The sequence below is a fragment of the Dipodomys spectabilis genome, unplaced genomic scaffold, assembly GCF_019054845.1.
Source record: "Dipodomys spectabilis isolate Male_0828 unplaced genomic scaffold, ASM1905484v1 ptg000323l, whole genome shotgun sequence".
In the NCBI taxonomy this organism is placed as follows: domain Eukaryota; kingdom Metazoa; phylum Chordata; class Mammalia; order Rodentia; family Heteromyidae; genus Dipodomys; species Dipodomys spectabilis.
In genome coordinates this window covers 1080704-1099715 of record NW_024871000.1, presented here as the reverse complement: position 1 = coordinate 1099715, position 19012 = coordinate 1080704, and the positions used below count along the sequence as shown (strand labels likewise).

The following is a 19012-nucleotide window of genomic DNA, read 5'->3' as shown; positions in this document are numbered from 1 at the left end:
TTTTAGTACATACAACCCTGTGCCGAGTCTGGCCCTCCCTGGAATCTAAACCTCCTTAGAGTCCTAGTCCAGGCCTTTTGTAGTCTGAGCCTGCTCTGAAATCTGCACCAGTTCTGGTTACAGGCATATTTCTAGACTGGGCCTCCTTTAAGTCTGGAGCACAGAGTCCAAGTCAAAGTCCGTTTCTTGTGCCTACTCTGAGTCCAGGTGTCCTTTGAGTCTGAGTCCACGCCTGTTCCTAGTCTAGGCCCCTCAGACTCTGTGCCCACTCTGAGTCTATGCTGGTTCCAATTCCAGACCTGTTCCTGGGCCTCCTTGTAGCCCATATCTTTTCTTTTTTTTTCTTTTTTTTTGGGGGGGGGGGTCCAGTCGTGGGACCTGAACTCTTGGCCTAGGCCCTGTCCCTCAGCTCTTCAGCTCAAGGCTAGCACTCTACTACTTGAGCCACAGCACAACTTCCCACTTTTTTCTTTTTGCTTATTTGGTGCTGAGGAATTGAACCCAGGGCTTCATGCATGCAAGGCAAGCACTCTACCACTGAGCCACCTTCCCAGCCAGTATGTTCACATCTTTTCTATGCCTGCTCTGAGTCTGAGCTGCTCTGAGTCCTGGCTGCTTGGAGTCCTGGTTGCTTTGAGTCTGGGTCTGCACCTGGCCTGCTTCAACTCTGGACCTGCTCAGGTCTGGGCCATGTTCATTGTCCGTGCCTGCTTCATGTTCTGGCCAATTCCTAGTCTGATTAACTCAGAATCTGCATCTATTATCAGCCTGTTCAGAGTGTTCATGTCCTTAGCAAAGCCTAGGGGTTGGGGAAATTCTATAAGACATTCATTTTCCATTGTCTAGGTTTTATTCCCATTGTACTAGGCATATGAAAGTATTTTGTCTAGAATTAAGACCATGAAAATGATACTGTGTTCCATGGCCTCCTTCAAGCTAGGTAGGCACCTTTACACTGAGTCATGTCCCTTACCATCACTGTGTCAGGCCTGACCTGAGATCTGTCTCATTAGAAACTGGGCGGTGGTATCAGAAGGTGAGAGCAGAAAGTGTGCTCTAGATGGCTTTTTCTTTTTGTTCTCAGTCATACTCCTGATCACTCTCAGCATAAAAGAGGCTCCAGGATGGTGAAGCCTTGTTCTACAGAGACTTCCTTTAACTTCAGGTGCTGGGTGATGAGAAAATGCAAAAGGTTCAGAAGCCTGGAATTATGAGTGTAGGATCTGGGTATAAGGCCTAATGTAGTATGGTTTGGCTGGACCTCAACAAATCTTGCTTTGGAGAAAATAGTGAGTTAGGGCATAAGGGGATCTGTGGAAAACATTTCTGCCAGGTGCTAGTGGTTCATATCTGCTTTCCTAGCTACTCAAGAGGCAAAGCTCTGAAGATTGCAGTTTGAACCCAGTCCAGGTAGAAAATTCCTTTTTCTTCAATAATCACCAACCGACCCCTTCCTTTCCCCCCCCCCAGAAAAGGGAAACAAAACCTCAAGAAAAGCACCTAGGCTGAGTTCAAGCCCCAGAACCAACACAAAAAGATTTTTGTTTTCATCATATAGGTTTGATACACATTTTATTAGTCATTCAAATTTATTTCTATTTCTTTTTGGTAAATTCCAGTGGTATTGTGTCCCATGACCTCTCATAAGCTAGGCAAGCACCTCAGCTCTTAGCCTGGCCATCAAGATTTTGATGCATGTTGTCTTCTTCTGACTGTAGGATAAATTGTGGAGAGTATGGAAGCTTGGTATCTTTAATAGAGGTTCATGGTATATGGCCCAATGTGGGATGGTCTAGAAAGACCCCATCAGAACTTGCTCTCGCAAACTCATATCTTGCCCAGGTCACTCGCCTTTCTCCAAGTCTGCATCAAATTTTCATCTATACTTTCATGTTCATTCTGCGGCCTGGAGAAGGAGGTGAAGGTGTATGTGAGAAAGGACCTCCAGTCCCTTCCTGCTTGGTACGTTGGTGCCAACCAGAACAACTTTGGTGACTCTAGGTTCCTACCCAGGCCTCTGAGTCTTCACTGCACTTAAAGCTTGCATTTTGGTCATATTATGTTCAGTACCTGTGGGGTTGGGAGCTCAGGATATGTGTGGAAAAAAATGTTACTTAATTAATTTGTCAGTTCTGGGGCTGGAATTCAGGGCCTGGGTGCTGTTCCTGAGCTCTTCAGCTCAAGGCACACACTCTACCATCTGAGCCACAGTGCCACATCCAGTTTTCTGGTGGCTAATTGGAGATAAGTGTCCCCTAGACTTTCCTTCCCAGGCTGGCTTTGAACCACAATCCTCAGATTTCAGCATCCTGAGTAGCTAGGATTATAGGCGTGAGGCACTGACACACGGCAGTACCAAGTTTTTTTTTTTATTATTGTTTTTTGTTTTGCCAACCCTGGGGCTTGAATTCAGGGCCTGGGCACTGTTCCTGAGTCTATTTTTGCTCAAGGCTAGCATTCTACTACTTGATCGAGAGTGCAATTTCTAGCTTTCTTTTGTTTGTTTTGTTTATATGGTACTGGGGAATCGAACCAAGACTTTCATGCATGCTAAGCAAGCATTCTATCACTAAGCCATAGCTGCATAGCATGTTTTTAAGTGTGCTTTCAGACATGTTCATCCCATAGTCTGGAGAAGGCAATGAACACATGTGTGAGGAAGGACAACCTATGCATTCTTGCTTGGTAACTTGTACCTGTCAGAGCAACTCTGGCCACACTAGGCCCATCCCAGGCCTATATCCTTAGCACCAAGTCTTTACTGAGCTTTCAGCTCTGTCCTGCATAGGATATGGGGACTAGGGGGTGAGGGGATGTGTGACACATGTTTATATTTTCATTATTTCTTACAGACATTTTATCAGGCATTCCAAGGTATTTCAATTTGCTTTGGTGAATTCCAGTGGTATTATGTTCAGGGCTCTCCACAAGTTAGGGCAGCACCTCCACATTACCACTGTAGCCATGCTTCCAGTCCTTTTGCTTTTTCCCATTTTCTTTCACATTGGTTTGGCTGTGGACTGCTATTCTCCTTCTGTCCATAAATAGGTAAACAGGCATGCACCCCTATACTAATCCCTATTCCCATTTGCAGATTCAAATAAACATGAGGATTGAAGTTATGCAACTTGTCCACCATTACATAGCTAGGTCTCCATGCAAACATCATTTCAACTTAGACAGTTATGTGGTCACCTTAGAGCTTTCTAGTTTGAAACACGAAACACTGGAAGGTGTAGAAAGAACAGTGGCAACTCAATCCTTTCAACACTGATGAGTTTGTCTTGGAATAACTTGTATAATAGCATAAGTTTTGGGGAGAGGCAGATGGCCAGAATGCTAAAGACTCTTTCGTGTGGTGGTGGTAGTGGTAATGGTGGTAAGGGTAGTGGTGGTGTGTGTATTGAGAAGCAAGCTTGACCCTGCTGAATTTCATCCTCACATAGAATCAGCTCTTCCTCTAGTGTCTGGAACTGCCTTCACCCTAGTATTGCACAGAGGCATTGCTGTCCAGGGGCCTGGAGTTAGGAGCCCATCTGCTGTGTTTACATTGGAACAGACCAATAAGAACATCTCTGCATTTTGTGCTAAGGACTTTGTTTCCACCAAAGGACTCTGAACACCATTTACCCTTTTCTGACCTTTGCATCAGGGAAAACCATCTGTCTCTTTCTTTCTTTTTTTTTGTCGGTCATGGGGCTTGACCTCTGGGCCTGGGCGCTGTCCCTCAGCTCTTCAGCTCAAGGCGAGCGCTCTACCACTTGAGCTACAGCTCCACTTCCGGTTTTCTGGTGGTTTTTCTTGGAGATAGGAGTCTCACGGTCTCTCCTGCCCGGGCTGGCTTTGAACTGCAATCCTCAGATCTCAGCCTCCTGAGTAGCTAGGATTACAGGCGTGAGCCACCAGCACCCAGCATCCATCTGTTTCTTAAAATAACTAAACAGGTTGTGATGTAGTGAACACCATAATCCTGAACCTAGGGAGTAAAGAAGATAAGGCAGGGGTTCATGGGACTGATACTTTATTTATTCATGTGTTCATTTTTGATGTGTTTTACCTTAGGTCTTGGTGTGTCAACCACATTTGAGTCATACTCCAATCCTCCTGCTAAAACCTTCTGAGTGAAGGGATTACAGTTGTGTGTCCATCTGTTTATCTCAATGAGATCTTTGTGGGTTTTAGAACCTTGAATTGGTTATTTGAAGAAATCACCACGAATGCAGAATAGATAAAAATCAAGTTTTCTTTGGATGCCTGTGTATTTGAGCCAAAGTTGGCAACTATGTAAAAAAAGCCTTGTGTCCTGAGAAAGTTGGCATAGTTTTTATACCTTTTAGGCTGTGTGTGTGTGTGTGTGTGTGTGTGTGTGTGTGTGTGTGTGTGTGTGTGTGTCCTGAGGCTTGAACCAAGGGCCAAGGTCTTTCCCTGAACTTTCTGCTCAAGACTAGTGCTCCACCACTATGATATTGCATCAGGAAATTACTTTTTTCAAAAAACATACCAACAATATTATTGACAAATATAATAAACAAACTAGACCTCATTGAAAGAAAGCCTTTTGCCTTCCACCATTCACCCATGCCTATAAGCCTAGCTGGTTTTCTCCTGAGAAATGGAGAATAATTGTTTGAAGCCACTCTTACCCTAAAAACAAGTCCACAGACTCCATCTGTAATAAACTAACCAAAAGACAGAATGGAGGCCTGGCTCAGTTGTTTTCCAGCCATGAGCAATCAAGCTAATCCTAAGGAATGTGAGTTCATGCCCTGAATTCAAGAACTGGCAAAATAGAAGACACTCAGGCAGTCATATAGATAGAAGATAGATAGACAAATAGATACATAGATAGATAAATATATATATAGAGAGATACATACATACATCACATTTTTGTTTTGTAAGTGGTATCTACAATATAAAATAGAGCTCATAATACTAGATAAAAAATTTAAATTATGAATTTGATGTGAACTTATATCCACTGAATACAGACAATTCTTATGACTTATAAAATACCTCTTTTCCCCTTCAAGTACTGGTTTTTGACATCAGAGCCTTGCTCTTTCTTACCTTGCTTTCTCAGCTGACCCAGCTATGATAGAAACACATATGCAAGCTAGATTTTGCCTATTATTTTAAAGACTGTGTTTCCAATAACATTTTCTGTCTGGATTTGAAACTTGTTTCTGCAGAACTTCAGCCTCCTAAGTAGCTAGAATTGAGCTATTGCTGCTAGATTAAATAATTCAATTTTTATTACCAAACATTAGCCACAAAAGGATTTCACTGTCAAATTTCCACACATATATAAAATATATCCCAATCAACATCAGCCCCTCTATAATTCTTCTCCCATAAGATTCAATTCCCTACCTTTCCCACTTGTGCCCACCTTCATATCTGAGCCTGTTTTTCTTTCCTGGCATTTCTGTGTATGTATGAACTGTACCAAGGAGTTTCACTACATCTTTTTGTTGTTGTTGTTGTTTGTTTGTTTTTGTTTTTGGTTTGTTGTGGGGCTTGAACTCTGGGCCTGGGCACTGTCTGTCCCTACGCTCTTCAGCTCATGGCAAGTGCTCTACTGCTTAAGCCACAGCGCCACTTCCAGTTTTCTAGTCTTTTTATTGGAGATAAGAGTCTGACGGATGTTCCTGCTTGGAACAAACTATTTGAAGAAGTATTTGGGCTGGCTTTGAACCGTGATCCTCAGATCTGAACCTCCTGAGTAGCTAGGATTACAGGCGTGAGCCACCTGCACCCAGCAAGGAGTTTCACTATAGTGATTCAGAAATACATATATTTTGGTAGAAAAATCCTCTCTTCTGTTTTCTTTTCCTCTAAAGAGCCACAATCTACTATTGGTCAACTGCTGTCATTGAGGTTCTTTATGTCCTGCTTATACATAGTTGTCCTGTACTTTGAAATTATTTGCCTTTGATTTTTCTGCCTACCATTCTGTCTACCATTATCTGAGCCTACTCTACAGTCCCACCTTTTTAATATATATACACATTTATGAGAATTTTTTGTGGAAATATCACTTAAGCCACAGCACCACTTCTTTCTTTGTCTGAGTAGTTTGTTGGAGTCACAAGGAACTTTTTCCTGGGCTGGCCAGGGATTAAAATCCTCCTACTCTCAGCCTCCCATGTACCTGAGATGACAGATGTGTGCCACCACACAGCAGGTGAATGAGAAGGAGCTTTGTGTAGATATAACTAGACTGGTCTTGAACTAATGTCAACTTGCCAAGTAGATAGCTTTACAGACATATGTCTTCAAAACCTTGATGTGTTCTGCTTAAATTTGAAGTAGTGATTGTACATACTTAGGGTGTATAGTGATAATACAGTCCTTGTTGAGTATATAATAATCAGTTCGATATAATTAGCACCTTCAGGGCCTGGGAAGGTGGCTCAGTGCTAGAGTGCTTGCCTTGCATGCATGAGTCCTCGGGTTCAATTCCTCAGCTCCACATAAGCAGAAAAAAAGTTGGAAGTGGAGCCATGGCTCAAGTGGTAGAGTGCTAGCCTTGAACTGAAGAACTGAGGGACAGGCCCAGGTCAAGAGTTCAGGCTCCGTGACCACCACAACCACCAACAAAAAATAGTACTGCAGAGATAGCACTTTCATCTCTTAAAACTTTGATTACCAATGTAATTTGGTAACATCATGACTCTACTTGTTATTTTGGAATATACCATAAACATCCATAAATTGATAATGTTCACTAAAGGATTGGAAGTGGATAGGGATAGAGACATGTTAGATTACAAGTAGTAGATATATCTTTATTTATTGCTGCTTTGTAAAGCATTAACATATATCCACCATGACAATACCAGAGAATAATTTTCATGCAGTATACAATTTTCCTTTCCTTATTCTGCCATCCACTACCCCCTATAAATAAGAATGTTTTCCTTTTTAATTATTTTCACAATTAAATTATTATAAGATGGATTTTTTTTGAAATTGCCTCATTTTGCTTGGTTTTGTGATGGTAGATATTGAGACCAGGGTATCATGTAAGTTATGCTAGTATACTATACCCCTAATTTATCCTCATTCCATCATATTCCATCATGTAGGGATTTACAGTTGCTGGATATAGTGTTTTGTGAAGCTGGACTGAAACTTGCAACCTTCGTGATCTCTCAGCAGATTCTGGTGGCTCTTACCTATAATCCCAGCTACACAGGACATTGAAAACTGAAGATTCAGTTCCAATCCAGACTTGGCAAGAAACTCTGTGAGTCTCTCATCTCCATTTAATTACAATAAGCTGGAAGTGGAGTTGTGGCTCAGGTAGTAGAGCACTAGTTTTGAGCAGAAGATACTCAAGGTAACCATGAGCACAAGCCTAAAATATTCATGTGAGTGTGTGAGCATGCACTCTCTCTCTCTCTCTCTCTCTCTCTCTCTCTCTCTCTCTCTCTCTCTCTCTCTAAAGCAACATTGTATCTTACATTCACATCCAGAGATTGGACAACAGCTCGGCAATTTGTGAAATTAATTTTTGTATTTCTTGAAGGAGAAGGATAGATCATGGCACACAGAAGCCAAGACTTCAGAGGCAAGTACTGTATAAACAAATAGCTTGTAAAAAAAAACCAAATAGCAGTTTTCTATCTAGCTTTATATATAACATTCCTTAAATGCTGTAGTATTCTTAAAATCATAGTCATCATAACAATAAAAACAAATGCAGCACCTTTTCCCTTCTCCCCTTCCCTACTTCATAAAATATTTGACAACAGAATAAAAAAAGTCTTTTTTCTTACAAGAATGGACACCTGTAAAAATATCTATGTGTGTAATGTTTGTTTACCAATCCTTCTTTGATCTTCCCACCTCTAGGTACTTGCATATTTTGCTGATGACTGCCCTTAAGGGCAAACAGAAGATTAGGATACAGAAACAAAATAAGGTCCTAAGATATAGATGTAAAAAAACATGTGCAGGAAGCACAGAGCAGGCTGAGAGTGCCCTGAGAAGTAAAATGATTTGTGCCGGGTGATAGGAATAATGACTAGTAAGGCATGGATCTGACCTAGGAATGGCTCCTTGAAGCTGAGACCATGCCAATACCTAGGGGATTTGGCAAACAAGGTATGCTGTTTACTATGTCCATATGTGTACATTGTGATGTGGAAGTGGTGATTTCAGACTCGTTTGTTTTGGGGAAGGTCTTACATGAGCAAGCAGCTTAGATTATTGGAACCTGAGAGGTGACCTTGACTCCCTCACAGTGGATTAGAACATGGAACTGTGAAAGCAAACTGTGAAAGTTTGTTCAAGTCAGCTCACTTGGCCTGTGGCTCTGGAACAAGAAAGATGTTCTTATTCTGTGTTCAAAAGTCAGGAGACTTGGGGCTGGGAAGGTGGCTCAGTGGTAGGGTGCTTGCCTTGCCTGCGTGAGGCCCTGGATTCAATTCTTCAGCACCACATAAGCAAAACAAAAAAGCTGGAAGTGGTGCTGTGGCTCAAATGGTAGAGCACTAGCCTTGAGCTGAAAAGCTGAGGGACTGTTCCCAGGCCCAGAGTTCAGGCCCCACGACAGCCCGCCCCCCCCCCCAAAAGTCAGGAGACTCGGGTCTCAGGCAAGAGAGGTGTGAGTGCGTCACTCAACACTGCAGACATGGGATCAGTACCAAGAACCAAATCTAGTTTCTCAGGCCTTTGTCCAAGTAGAAACCAAGAGAAATACAGAGCAACTCAGGCGAGGTGTAATCATGATAGAAAACCTATTTGATCTCATCCTACTCAGACTAGAACCATCTTCTTGTGTGCTTTTAAGTGTCTATATTGAAATAATTCTTTCTATGTAGTTTTCAATCCACTCTATTACAGTTACTCAATTTGAAGTGTGCTCCCAATTCCATGTTTGAAAGATCCATTCTTTTTACCACCTTAGTGTGAAAAGGAGTTGGCTCCAACCTGGGATATACCCTGTAAATTATGGAGCGTGGAGGCAAGCCTGGAGATGCTTGTGATGAACCTAGTCCTTGCCCACCAGAAAGGAGATCTCTTCTTTATTCAAAACTTCCTATACAACTATAGACTGTGGGAAAATGGAGCAAGTGCTGGCTATTATGTTTAAAAAGTGAGTGCTCCTCTTTCAATCCAGGGCTGCTCAGCCAGCCCTCATGGATGAGTCTTGTGAGTACTGGCTCCAATCTGAGACTGTTTGTTTCACTGGGGTCTTCTCACAAGAGCTTGGCATAAGACAAAGAAGACCACACCATGGCTAATTTCTTAGGACTGGCCAGCCAGGACATTTCATTTCCCTCAGAAGCTACTGGAGCTTTAGAAATCTGTTTACTGACAAATCAGGATTATAGGCATGAGCCAGTAACTCTCACCTAGCTGAGGCTCCAGGAAATCACATTTACCATTTGTAAATAAGTTTTCAGTAGTAATCCTGGAGGCCTGTGAAATAATGTAATCAGAGAAAGGGCTAGGGTGTCAAAGGTGGCTAAATGACTTCTGAGCCAGCGGGGATGCCTTCCATTTGTAAGCCCTGAACCATTTACTTTTGGGGGGGGGGTCCGGTTGTTGGCCTAAACTCTGGGCTTGGATGCTGTCCCTCAGCTCTTCAGCTCAAGGCTAGTGCTCTACCACTTGAGCCACAGTGCCACTTCCCGCTTTTTTTTCTGCTTATGTGGTGCTGAGGAATTGAACCCAGGGCCTCATGCATGCAAGGCAAGTGCTCTACCACTGAGCCACCTTCCCAGCCCCTGAACCATTTACTTTTTATGTCTTGCTACTTGAACTCAGGGTCTAAGTACCAATCCTTTGGTGCTCACAGCTGGCACTCTACCATTTGAGTCACAGGGTCATTTCTGCCTTTTTGCTGGTCAATTGAAGATAAATGTCTTCAAATTTTTCTGCCAGACTTGCTTCAAATGGTGATTCTCAGATCTCTGCCTCCTGATTAGCTAAGATTGGAGGTGAACCATTGGCACATTTACTTTGAACAGACTTCTCTAAGCCTCTTAGCAGAATTTTCACAGGACTGAATAGACATACTTCACTGTTGTTGTCTCTCAGTTTCACATTCCCATCTGGGACTTAGCCAGATCCTTAGGTTTCCTGTTAGTTCTGAAAAGAGGAGCCATTAAAGTGACGTTCTCCTGTCCTCCCATAGGTACAGATCCCTCTGCCCTAACTGTGAGGAAGATGAACAAGTAAAGAAGTAAGTGAACTCTGGCACAAAGAGAAGGCCTCTCCTAGCAAACTGGGTATCTTTGAGGCTTCTGATTCAAAGTACACATTTCTCCTTTGCACACTATTTATGACTTCCACCAGGGAGTTAAGGCTTGGGACTTTAGTAGTTGGCAGATGGCACAGGTGTGGGTGTGGTTGTGGTCTCTTATCGATGACAGGGAATATTGTGTGCAGAGAATCATATCCTGGGGGAAACAACCCACAGTGAGAAATTTGGAGAATTGTCTTGCAGCAGCTTCTAGAACTGGGTTGTGAGAAGCATCCTAATCCCAGGAATCTCCTCCCACTTCCTAATAAATGCACCTCTGCATAGAGGATGGACAGCCTCTGCATGGGGTTTGTAAGAAAGGGGCTATGTGAGGCAGAGAAGGGGGAGGGCAGGTTCTCACCTTGCCACCAATCTGCTCCCAGAACCCTTTATTCCATCTTCACTTTGCGGATGGACTTTTCCCCTGATGACTTCTATGAGCCCAGGAACCATGACACCCTGAATAAACTCATATACTATGTCATATTCAACTTGCACTCTTGGACTTGCTCTTCCTCTTACACATCCTTCTTGACCAGCTGGAGTGACACATGACTTATCAGAGCAAGAAAAAGGAGGAGTCCTTGCATAGGTGCCAAGACTTTGTGAGTAGTGATCGAAACTAGGCCCCTAAGGATGGGCTTCTCAGGATGGTGATTGGCCAGGAGCCCTTAGTACAACCCAGCTAGACAAAATGTCCTTTTATGGATATTGTCTGCCAGGTAATGCCTGTTCTTTTTTGAAAATATTCAGGCATCGGTGCCGATTAGAAACACCCTACCTTCTCACCACTGTTCAGTCCAAACTCAAGTTAAATAGCTTTCTTCATTAAAACCTCATGGCAGTTTAATTACACATGAACTTATAGACTCCACTCTAAGAATCCTTTACCTATTTCCATTCTCAGGTTTCGATCACCATAGAGCAGCTTTCCCTGAATTCGAAATAAAGAACCCTCAGTGATGTCACCAATGGTGATGATGGAGATCTGGAGTCATCACTGGACTCCAGAAAGAATGTGAATGTAGAGCAGATAAGGCCATTTGCAGAAAAGACCAAGCAGATTTCGAGTCCTGTGGATGTCCCACTTGTTCTGAACCCTACACATGATGCAGATGAACCTGCAGGTACTACAGTGGAAGAAGATCCAGAATTTATTCACTTGACTTTCACAGTCTTCCTAGATCAGCTCCAGGTGAGTCAAATCAGGACATGTCTTGGCATACAGGATAAACCAGCACTTATGGGGTTTGAGGAAAATTTCCCCAGTCTGTGTTCAGAAGCACCAATAAGTGATGTCTGAAAGCTTGATTCAGTTGAGGAAAGGGAGTCTGTCCTCACAGAATATCTGCTGCAGGAAAACCAATCTCCAATGGAAAAATTAGAATATGTCCCTCCCTTAACTCAGGAAGAAAAGCCTTCCTGTAATGAGGTGGTAGATCCCTTTGACTACCCTGACCTAGCATTTCTGCTTATAGGCAACTTCTAGGATGATCTAGTGTTATAGGTTCCTTCTCCTCTCCCTGGGAAAATATCTATTTTACTTTTTGTCATGATTGATGTAAAATGTTTATTTTATTTACTCTTCTAACTCTATTAAAACATCAATATTTATGTTGTACAATTCTTGAATCCTATATACTGTGGATTTTTTCTTCCTATAATCTGATGACCCAGGCACATGGGTCCTGAGTGGGTTGAAAAACACCTGTAGCTGTACAAGAGAATCTACTGAATATAGAGGCAACTATTAAATGCATAGGCAGTGGCAAAAGTCCAGGCCATGCCTCTATATGGTGATAGGGTCCCTACACTAGCTCTAGGACATAGCAGACCAGACATCCTAGAAAGGTGTTCCTCCTTGATCCTCAAGCTCATAATCTGTCAATTGGGACAAATGCCAGAGTAAATGTAGTGGTACATGGGACTCTCTTCCAACAGTGAATTCAAGTATCATTACACATCCATTGTGCTTCATGCAAACATCTAAGAAAATTTCACCCTAAATAACACCAAAAACCTAGTTTGGGGAGAAAATATTTAACAAGATACATAGGATCCCACAATTCAATGAAAATGAATACACATCAAGAAACCTGTGGGACACAGCAAAAGCATTCCTGAGGGGGCAAATTTATTGCCCTCAGTGTCCACATCAAGAAAATAGAGATGGACTAAGTAAATAATCCCATGTTGTAAACTACTAGAAAAACATGAAAAAAGTGGAACCTAAAGTTACTAGACAGAACCAGATTACCAAATTAAGAGCTGAAATTAACGAGATAGAGATTAAGAAAATTATAAATAAAATTAATAAAACAAAAAGCTGTTTTTAAAAAAAATACATAAAATTGATGGACCTTTGGCAAGATTAATTAAGAGAGGAAACCCAAATTAACAAGATCAGGGATGCCACGGGAAAAATCACAACAAATACCCAAGACATCCAAGCAATTCTAAAGAACTATATCCAGAATCCATACTCTCTAAAGAAAGAAAACCTATCAGAAATGGATGCATTTTTAGAGAAATACAAGTTACCCAAACTGAACAAAGAACCAATCAATTAAAAAAGCCAATATCTTACAATGAGATAAAGGAAGCAATCAGAAGTTTTCCAACAAGGAAAAGCCCAGGACAAGATGCATTCACTACGGAATTCTGTAAGACTTTTAAAAAGGAACTAACACCCATACTCCTCAGCCTCTTCCATGAACTAGAAAAAGAGGGAGCTATCCAAAACTCATTCTACGATGTCAATATCACACTCATCCCCAACCCAAGCAAAGACCCAACAACAACAGCAACAACAAAAAACTACAGACCAATCTTCTTGATTAACACAGACACAAAGATCATTAACAAAATTCTATCCAACAGAATCCAGAAACATATAAAAAAAAACATACATCATGACCAAGTAGGCTTCATCTCAGAGATGCATGGATGGTTTAACCTACATAATTTAATAAATGTAATCCATCATATCAACAGACCCAAGGTCAAGAGCCACATGGTTATCTCCATTGATGCAGAAAAAAAGCTTTTGATAAGAGACAATATTCATGTTAAAAGCTCTGGGAAAAATAGGAATAGAAGGAACATTCCTTAAAACAATAAAAGCCATATACCACAGACCAACAGCCAATATTATACTTAATGGGAAAAACAACCAATTCTCCTAAAATCAGGCAAGGATTCCCACTTTCTCCACTCTTCTTCAATATACTTCTGGAAACCTTAGCCAGAGCAAAAAGGCAAGAAAAAGACATTAAAGGGATCCACAAAGGGAAGGAAGAAGTTAAATTATCTCTTTGGGCAGATGACAGGATACTATACCTCCATGATCCCAAAAACTTCGTCCTCAAGCTCTTAGAACTTATAAACTAATTCAGCAAAGTAGCAGGATACAAAATCAACCCACAAAAATCAGTTGCCTTCCTGTACACAAACAATGTACAAGCAGGAAGGGAAATCAAGGAAACGGCCTCATTCACAATACCCTCCCCCCAAATAAAATATTTAGGAATTAGCCTAACCAAAGATGCAAAAGAACTATTTAATGAAAACTATAAAAACTTAAAGAAAGAAATTATAGAGAAAGTGGAAAGACCTTCCATGTTCTTGGATAGGCAGACTTAATGTAGTGAAAAAGCCAAAATTAATATACAAATTTAATGCAATTCCTATTAAAATCCCAATGACGTACATTGCTGAAATACAGAAAACAGTCCAAAAATTCATATGGAACATAAAAAGAACTAGAATAGCCAAAATAATTCTAGGCAAAAAAGAAAACAAGGGAGGGATCTCGTGCCAGACTTCAAACTCTACTATAGAGCCATAATGACAAAGACAGCATGATACTGGCACAAAAACAGACCCCTGAGGGGCTGGGAAGGGCTCAGTGGTAGAGCACTTGCCTTGCATGCCTGAGGCCCTGGGTTTGATTCCTCAGCACCACATAAGCAAAAAGAAAAAAGCCGGAAGTGGCGCTATGGCTCAAGTGGTAGAGCGCTAGCCTTGAGTTGAAGAGCTGAGGGACAGCACCCAGGCCCAGAGTTCAGGCTCCACGACCGGACCCCCCCCCCCAACAAAAAGAAACAGACCCCCGAAGACCAAGGGAATAGAATAGAAGATCCAGAAATAAAACTACATGCCTATATTCAGCTGATAATTGACAAAGGAGCCAAAGACATACAGTGGAAGAAGCACAGCCTCTTCAACTACTGGTGCTGGGAAAACTGGGTGGCCACATGCAGAAAACTAAAAGTGGACTCCAGCCTGTCACCATGCACTAACCACTCCTAGGCATCTATCCTGAACAACATGAACCAGGATACAAGGACACATGCACCTCTATGTTTATTGCAGCACTGTTCACAATAGCCAGGATATGGAAACAACCCAGATGCTCTCACTACAGATGAATGGATCAAAAAATTGTATTTATATCCAATGGAATATTATGCTGCCATTAGAAAGAACAAAATAATGGCATTCACAGAGAAATGGATGGAACTTAAAGAAATCATGTTGAGTGAGGTAAGCCAAGAGGAAAGAGACAAATGACACATGGTCTCCCTGATAAGTGGATGTTAAATCCAGAACATAAGGTAATACAACAAAGTAAACAAGACTCGAGAAACAAAAGACCCCCACTCATCTAGTCCAATCATTACTAACTGACCCCATGCCGCTGACCACATATGGTATATATGTGCACATCGGAGGGAAACTAGGAGGAGGGCACAGAACTAGAGGGAAACGGGAAAACATACAACAGTGGGACCCATCGGCTGCACCGGACATTGATAAAAACAAACCAAACAACTTAAAGGCAACCATGGGAGGGAGGAAATGAGTGGGAAAGAGAGAACAGCTGACACTATGCAATATCACTCAATATGGAAGAAATAACTGTATAGTCAAAGCCCATAGAACTCATAAACTTTATGGACCATGATAGACAATTTGTCCCATGAGTGTTAGAATGTGTTTGTGACTTTAACTAAGCATCACTATCCCAAAATACTTTGAAATTTGTGAAATCATAATTTTATATGATTACATATAATCAATCACAATAAAAAATTTGGAAAAAAGATACATAAGAAATATGAACACTGACATAAAATACATCATAAATAGGAGAAAGAAGACTTGCATAAATGGAAAATAGGAGAAAGAAGACTTGCATAAATGGAAAATGACTTGCCAGGTGTCATGAACCATCTCACTAATTCTAGCTTCTAAAATGGCATATTCTAAAGATGGAGGTTCAAAGCAGCACCTGCAGACAAATCTTAAAGACCCTTATTCAATGAATCAGTAAAAGTCAGGAACTGGAGGTGTAGCTAAAGTTCTATGTACAAGCGTTGAACAGAAAATAAGCAAGAGAGCAAGGTCCTGAGTTCAAATTCCACTGGTGGCACAAAAGATAAATATATCAGAGAAACAAAATTTTGGCAATGGCAATTTTAAACTAAGGAAAAACATATACAAGAAAAAGGAAAAGTACATGTTAATACTGTACTTGAACAGTTTTTTCTCATGTCCATAGCTCCAATTTTAGATATTTGTTGGTTTTTTTTGGAAATAATTTTTGGAAAGGTTTTTCTTCCTCAGGTTGGTTTTGAATTACCATTCTCAGATCTCTTCTTTCTGAGTAGCAAAGATCACAGATGTGAGTCATCCTCCCCTACTTAACTTCCTCTTGTTTTTGCAGTATCCAATTAGTTTGTTTAGGATTTCTTATAGTCCCTTACACATTTTAGAATGAATTTTGCAATTAATTTAAACCCAGGTCACAATCTTGTAAGGGGGCATTTTGAATGCAAAGGCAATTTGAAAAGTACTGCTCTTTTAGAAATATTTTATTTTTTTGGGTCCGGTCGTGGGGCCTGAACTCTGGGCCTGGGCGCTGTCCCTCAGCTCTTCAGCTCAAGGCTAGCGCTCTACCACTTGAGCCACAGCGCCACTTCCGGCTTTTTTCTTTTTGCTTATGTGGTGCTGAGGAATCGAACCCAGGGCCTCAGGCATGCAAGGCAAGTGCTCTACCACTGAGCCAACTTCCCAGCCCTCTTTTAGAAATATTAAGTCCTATCTATGCCTCCATCAGAAAGAATGACATTGCCCCATTTGTTAGGGAATGGAAAAACTTGGAAAAAATTATATTAAGTGAAGTAAGCCAGGCCCAAAGAAACATAGGTCCCATGGTTTCCCTTATTTGCAATATCTAGTATATGTATGAGTCAAGCGGAAAAGGTCAGATAATGTGATGTCAAGAAAATGAACCCTTAGATATGTATTTTAATGTTTTTTTTCATGCATGTGTTTCTAACGCATTTATAAGATTATCTCTTTGTTGCTTTGTATGTCCCTCCTCCACAGTATAACCCCTGCTTTCACTATATTTGATGTCAGTATAACTTGTGGAGGAGATGGGGAAAAACCAATTGTTTAAGGATACAGGTGGACCTGTTGCAACAATGAGAAGTACAAGTTGTCATGTCCAAAACGAGCTTTACAACGTCGGTGCGGGGGGAGGGGCGGGGGGGGGGGGTCAAGGAAAAAAAAATATTAAGTCCTAGCTGGGTACTGGTGACTCACATTTGTTATCCTAGCTTCTAGGTGGCTGAGATCTGAGGATCACAATTCAAAGCCAGCCTGAGCAAGAAAGTCTGTGATATTCTTACTCTAATTAACCACCCCCAAAACAAGATGTGTAGCTGTTGCTTAAAGAAGTAGAGTGCTAGTCTTGAGCAAAAAAGTTCTGGGACATTGCCCAGGCCATGACTAAAGCTCCACAACTGATAAAAAGTAAAATAAAGTACAATATTGAGTCCTTTAGTATTAGGACAGGGTTATTTTTTTCCATTTCAGTGGATCTACTTGACTTTAAAGGCCTTTTTCCATTTCCAAATCACTCATCTTTTTATTGTTGATGTTCTGTGGTGGTCTTGGTGCTTGAATTCAGGATAGGAGCTATCCTTGAGCTTCATTTAGCATGAAGCTAGTACTGTACCACTTGAGATACAGGTCACTTCCAGGTTTTTTGGTGTTTAATTGGATCTAGGATGTGGTGCAGGAGGAAGGGGAGTAGAAGGAATGGATTGGGGGTGTCCCTCCTTACCCTGGTGCTTTAGTCATATGAAATGGAAAGTTTGCTGAAAATGGGCAGGTCTCCTGAATTGTCCAAGATGCGGGAATCTGACCCAGCATGGCTCCTGCTGCACTGCACAGGTAGCCTTGACCCAAGAGAGAATCCTGAGGGGTGGCATGAGAATCAAACATGTGAGAGAACTCAGACAGGAATCAGAATAGGAAGGTGGTGGGGTAGACATGAAAGGCAGCCCCATGAAAGAGGTAAAGAACAAATACCTGGCTCTAGAAGGTGAAGGGGTTATTGGTGCCATCAGGAAGGTTGGGTGAGCCCAGGAGGTCAGCGGCAATCAGGATGGGTGTTGGGATGATGGACGTGGGGCTATCTAGCAGCTCAGTGGTGGCAGCAGTCTCATTGGCAATGGAAAATCCAGCAAAGCTAAAGCTATGCTGGAGATAGGGAAGGTCTGCAGAAAGGTCCTGGCCAGGGCTCTGCGTTCCTTGGCTTTGTGGATGAAGTGGCAGCAGGGCTCATAGAGGCAAAGGTTGGTGACATGGAAGGTGCAACCCAGCTAGATCTTGCACTTGGGATGGCAGGCTAGGCTGTGGAGCTTGTGGATGCTGTGCATGAAGTGACACTTGTCTCTATATTTATAGGTGTTTTCTTCAAATTGGTGGAACAGCTAGGTCTTATAGCGACTGGAGTTGACCTGCCTCCTTTGGTCTGCTTCTGATTGGGCAGCAGCTGCTCAGCACCTGTGAGAAAGAGCAGTCTCTGAAGCTGCTGTCCCTAGAGTACAAGACTGGGACTGGCTTATCCTTCAGGTTGCTGATGACCTAGCTCTGGTGGAACTTGGTGCTGGGCAGGGTGTTGGCCAAGTGCCTCCAAGGGAAACACTTCAGCAGCAGGAGAGACCACTGCCTTCCTGTCCAGCAAGCAGCCCCTTCTCTGGAAGCTCTGTCATTGAGCATCTTGTCAAACAAAGCTTGCATAAAGCTTCTCTCAAGTTGAAAATGGTGGCAGATACGAGTGGGGTAGTCATTGTGGACACTGACAGAGGACAAAGGTGCAGATTTGGTGTCATGAAGGTCCTGATGTGGGGAAGGTGCTTACTTTGCCACTTAGGTCTGGATTCCCACATGTCTAATCCCAGGGCCCCTTACCTTTCTCACTCTGCCCTCATAGAACTTTAAGTGGATTTTTTTGTTTTCTTTTTAGATTATAAAATGTCAGTGCATCAAATACAAGGGATTGCTGCATATTAATTGGGTTGCATGTAGTCAGGTTTTTTGTTTGTTTTTTGTCAGTCGTGGGGCTTGAACTCTGGACTTGGGCACTATCCCTGTGCTCTTCAGCTCAAGGCGAACATTCTACTGCTTGAGCCACAGCACTACTTCCGGTATTCTAGTGGTTAATTTGAGATAAGAGTCTCACTGACTTTTCTGCAGGGCTGGCTTTGAACTGTGATCCTTAGATCTCAGCCTCCTGAGTAGCTAGGATTACAGGCGTGAGCCACTAGCACCCGGCAAGTAGTCAGTTTTTCATCAGAACAAATACCTGAGAAAAGTATCTTCTGAAGTGAGATTATGTGTGTGGAAGGTAGGAAGAAAAATGAGAAAAACTGGAAATGTTGGCAGATGCTGTAATTT

General features: G+C 42.0%; 1 pseudogene; it reads right to left on the bottom strand.

The window, feature by feature from the left end:
- Positions 1 to 17402: 17402 nt before the first annotated feature.
- Positions 17403 to 18405, bottom strand: LOC122128112 (annotated as a pseudogene).
- Between the last annotated feature and the right edge of the window lie 607 nt (positions 18406 to 19012).